This window comes from Xiphophorus couchianus, chromosome 7 (genome assembly GCF_001444195.1).
Source record: "Xiphophorus couchianus chromosome 7, X_couchianus-1.0, whole genome shotgun sequence".
Taxonomy (NCBI): domain Eukaryota; kingdom Metazoa; phylum Chordata; class Actinopteri; order Cyprinodontiformes; family Poeciliidae; genus Xiphophorus; species Xiphophorus couchianus.
Genome location: NC_040234.1, coordinates 6,885,356 through 6,890,570, shown reverse-complemented (window position 1 = coordinate 6,890,570; position 5,215 = coordinate 6,885,356).

The window sequence follows — 5,215 nt, the reverse complement described above, 5'->3', positions numbered from 1 at the left end:
TATTTTGTCTTTGGTAGTCTTTAATTTTAATACTGTAAAATGAATAAATTATTTGCCAAGTGTTTCAAGTGACTGTCATCCATTTTCCAATTTGTTACAAGATTGGATTAATATCCCTAGGAAATGGAAGGCAACTGTTCCAATTGAAAACCTTGCACTCCAGTGAAATTGCTTTCATATTAGGATTTCCACAGACCTAGCAGAACCATATAGCATTTTATTTTGACCTACTGCGAATGTCAACGAACATCCGGCGGACATCTAGTGGTGGTTCATTTTGACATTCAGAAAATGTCGTCGTCTGATGCTGGCTGGGCAGAGTATCATCAGTCAGAGGCTTCTTCAAATTGCTGCAATACAGACAGCTACAAAAGATATCTCCTGCCAACAGCAATCAGCCATCTGCAATAACTCTGAAGAATCTGAATGGATGAGCTACATTTAATTTTCCTTTTGGATCAATAAAGTATTTTTGAATTGAATTTTGAATTAGAATTTTTCTTCCAATCTAGGCTTGCACGGCAGCGAAAGGTTTCCCATATGGAAGTCCGAAACTGAGATAGTTAAGAATGAAAGCAGAAATATAATGTCGCACCAGCAGTAAGTTTTAGAAATGTCATTGTGAACTTAGACTGGTTGGCCAGTAGGTGGCAGCATACGGAGTGATGAACAAGACAACGCGATACTTGTGTTATCTGCGTTATTTGTGGTCCAATTTCTCTCACGCACCAGCGCGTGCGTTCGTCAATGGAAGTCATGGAAAAATTCAAATTCAGAATCTCTTCTCACATTCATTCTGTTCCCACTGAGTCTAAAGAAACAGATCAAGCTGATCTAAGCTGGGAGGAACTAACAGGACCTGGAGAGCTGCATGAAAAAAGAGATAAAGGACAAAACATGGGAAATATGGGTGTTGCATTATTACCAAACAATAATTATGGAATTGTATGTATTTACATCTAATCAAAAGCAGCATGACGGGCGCAACTACATACTTTCTGAGGCATTTTGTTAGCATGTTTTCTATCGTTCTTATAGCTCGATAGGAAGCCTGATCCAAACAGGCAACCCACATTAATAAAATGGTGAAATAATATTGACCACAAAACACTGTATTTATAAAAGATATCAACATTTTTCCTACACAATCCTAACAAACGTTTTTAATGTTCTCTTCACAATGTTTATTTATTTACTATTAATCTATTTGTATAATTTGTTCTTTAAATTGCCATCTATATTATTTTTCGGTCTCAGAAAATGACTGAGGGATGAAGAGGCTGCTGTCTGGTTCTTTAGGTTCTGACGGGTCTGCGGTTCCTCTCCTGATCCATTCTGTCTGATATCAAACAACCCACTGAATATTGCCGACACATTTTTTAATGTCCCTGTTAAACTTCACTGTAATTGTTTAGCCTGGAATGTGTGTCTTCCCACTCATAAGTAAAATAATAATAATAAATATAGGGCATAATGAAATATGACGTAATACACAAACCGTGTATACAAATCAATGGATGCTATAGTCAAGCTATAATTAATGGGTGCTATAGTCAATTATAGTCAGTCAAGCTATAATCAATGGATGTTATAGTCAATCTATAGTCAAGCTATAATCAATGGGTGCTATAGTCAATCTATAGTCAAGCTATAATCAATAGATGCTATAGTCAAGCTATAATCAATGGATGCTATAGTCAAGCTATAATCAATGGGTGCTATAGTCAATCTATAGTCAAGCTATAATCAATAGATGCTATAGTCAATCTATAGTCAAGCTATAATCAATGGATGCTATAGTCAATCTATAGTCAAGCTATAATCAATAGATGCTATAGTCAATCTATAGTCAAGCTATAATCAGTGGGTGCTATAGTCAATCTATAGTCAAGCTATAATCAATGGATGCTATAGTCAAGCTATAATCAATGGGTGCTATAGTCAATCTATAGTCAAGCTATAATCAATGGATGCTATAGTCAATCTATAGTCAAGCTATAATCAATAGATGCTATAGTCAATCTATAGTCAAGCTATAATCAATGGATGCTATAGTCAATCTATAGTCAAGCTATAATCAATAGATGCTATAGTCAATCTATAGTCAAGCTATATAAATCAATGGGTGTCAGCTTCAACATGGAGTAATAGTTTCCTCTTCTCAGGTATTTTGTTGGCCTGAATTGACTTTGCTCATTGTGATGTGTGACTGAACCAATTCACAGTAAAACAGATGTGACCTGATTTTGTTTTGTTTTTAACTGTTCACTGCATGGCGTCCATTTAAAGTGCATTTTGCATGAGCATGAAAAAACGGAGACTTCCTTTTTATGGCTGTTGTTCGTTTTCACATGCAGGTATGTAAAATCAGGGGTGCAGCATGGATTCTTTTCCATGGACTGATTATTTAATGTGTCAGTCCAACGGGGACGTAGTTGACTTTGACCATGTCTTATTTTTATATGCACTCAAATATTTGCCAACAAACCACAGGAATCACCCACCAATTTCAAAAGTAGCCTACAAAACGATGAATGCCCGACTTACCCAGCCTTGCAAGAACAATAGGCATCAGTGATCTAGTAGTCCACAGCTATAATGATGTAGAGGGTGTGTGGATCTGCAGTTTTCCTCATCGAGCAAAAGCATTTTGCTGTGACGTGCACAATGTTGGAGGCATCGCGTGACTCAAACACCTTGATCTCATCCAAAAAAGATGACATGAACTCGTTGGTTCCTCTGTCCATTGCAGTAGCTGATATATTGTGAAAATCCGGTAGAAATGATGCACTAATCGAGTCAGAAATACACTGCAGAGAATCAGTGGAAGTGGAAGACGCCATGTTTACATAGAAACAACGCGCTGTGAGGCTTTGTTTGTGAGACTTGAGGCCACAAGGGGATTTTCTAGGTCGGTTGTGGGCGGAGCTTGGTAAGGTCCATACTTCCATCCTCACTTCTGACGTCTGTCATGGCACCTCGAATGATTAAGTGACACAGTTGCAAAGGGTCAATGTTTTGGGTCATGTGGAACTGATCTGAGCGTTTCCATAGAAACGAGCAGAATCGAGACATTGCCTCAGAACTACTGTGACCTCATTGTAGCTATGACCTCACCTGTGATGTGGTCAAACGATCAAAGAACTTCTGAGGTTATGAGAGCTTGTATTTCAAATCATCAGTTCATATTCAGCCAGATCTTCGAACTTCAACACTGTTTCTACCAAAGCTTTTCATTATGAACAGGATTTTAGTTGGCGTGTTTTTTCCCCTGGGTTTTGGACTTGGATATTTGGTTAGCACCAAAATGCAGAAGGCTTTTGACAAGATCTTTCCTGGGAACGATTCAGACGAAAGTGTCTCTAAGGACGAGAGCACTGAGTCTGTATATGATGATTTTCATGTGTTCCTTTTTGAACCTTCCTCCACTGCGGAGGTTCCTTGCGAGCCTTCCTCGCCACAGAAGCAAGCTTCACCGGCTGGAGAAGCTTGCTTCTTCCAACATGATGAGTTTGATGCGTTCCTTTTTGAACCTTCCCCGGTTGGGGAAGTTTTAGAGGAGCCTTCCTCACCACAGAAGCAAGCTTCTCCGGCTGGAGAAGCTTGCTTCTCCCAGTACGATGAGTTTGATGCTTTCCTTTTTGAACCTTCCTCCACTGCGGAAGTTCCTTGCGAGCCTTCCTCACCACAGAAGCAAACTTCTCCGGCTGGAGAAGCTTGCTTCTTCCAACATGATGATATCAATGCGTTCCTTTTTGAACCTTCCCCGGTTGGGGAAGTTTTAGAGGAGCCTTCCTCGCCACAGAAGCAAGCTTCTCCGGCTGGAGAAGTTTGCTTCTCCCAGTATGGTGATTTTGATGCCATCCCTTTTGAACCTTCCCCGGTTGGGGAAGTTTTAGAGGAGCCTTCCTCGCCAGAGATCCAAGCTTCCCCGGCTGGGGAAGCTTGGATCTCTGAGCACGATGATGTTTGTGCTTTTCCTTTTGGTCCTTCACCGGCTGGTAAGGACCCAGAAGTTGAGTCCGAAGGCTCAACATTTTCTCTGATGAAGATGGCAGAAGAAGACTGGACCCATAAAGAGAGCGCTGTCCAGACCGCTGAGATAGGGAATGATTTCTCCAATCTTCCCTCAGAGAAAGAATTAGTTGAGTCTGGAAATTCTGCTGTTTTGTCGAACGCAGCAATATATTGGTGCTATGTGGCAGTTGATACCTGGATCCATGAAGCTATCCAGGAAACTGTCCGAGGGAAGGATTCCTCCAATCTTCCCTCGGAAAAAGAAACAATTGAGCCTGAGAATTCAAGTGCTGGTTTGACCAAGGCAGAACAAACCGATGGGACACAGGCCCCCATTGATAGCTGGATCCAGGTACCGACTGCTGCCCAGACCACTGACATAGAGAAGGATTCCTCCAATCTTCCCTCAGGAGAGACAGTCGAGTCTGGAAAGTCAAGTTTCGCTTTCACGAGTAAACAACTAGAAGAAGAGAGCACTTTCCAGACCATAGTGGTACAACTTCTGTTACTGTTGTTTTTTGTTTTTAGTTTCTTGTGCATTTTATTTTTATTACGGTTTTGCTTTTACTTTAGTATTTTTTTCTTTGGTTTATTGTTTCTGTACACTGTTTATTCACTTGCTTCTTTTTTCTGTCCGGATTCAGATATGCTTTATTGAGAATTACTACAATTGATATTTTTTAAAATTGTTACCCCGCTATAAAAATCCCAGTTTTAGAAAATCCTATGTGTTGATGAACTGGACTAAATTGTTCAAAATGGGTAAAACAGCAGTAAGTGTGAATTAAAAGATGAACTGCAGTGTAAAGATTGGAAGGTTATTGAAAGGCAGAACCCTGTGAAAATAAAAACTTCTGAACAAATGGATAGTAAATTATGGGTTAATATGAGTAAATCATTTATATAGAATTGGGAACTGGAACATTAGACGAGTATGTGAATTATTTCCCTCCATGCTGAGAAGGTAGTAAACATTAAAAAAAAGCTTCAGCAGGAATATTTTATAAAAAGGAGGTTTTAGAGGGAGAAGAGGAAATCTAAGATCAAATAATTCAGAGTGTTGTGGAAAAGAAGGACATTTGGCCAGAAACTGTCCTGAGAAACAAAACGCCTGAGTATAATTAGAATCAGCTCTGAGTGAACCAGAGTCTGATAATGAGACATCGCATCCCAGATTAGATGAAGTGAATGAAATGGA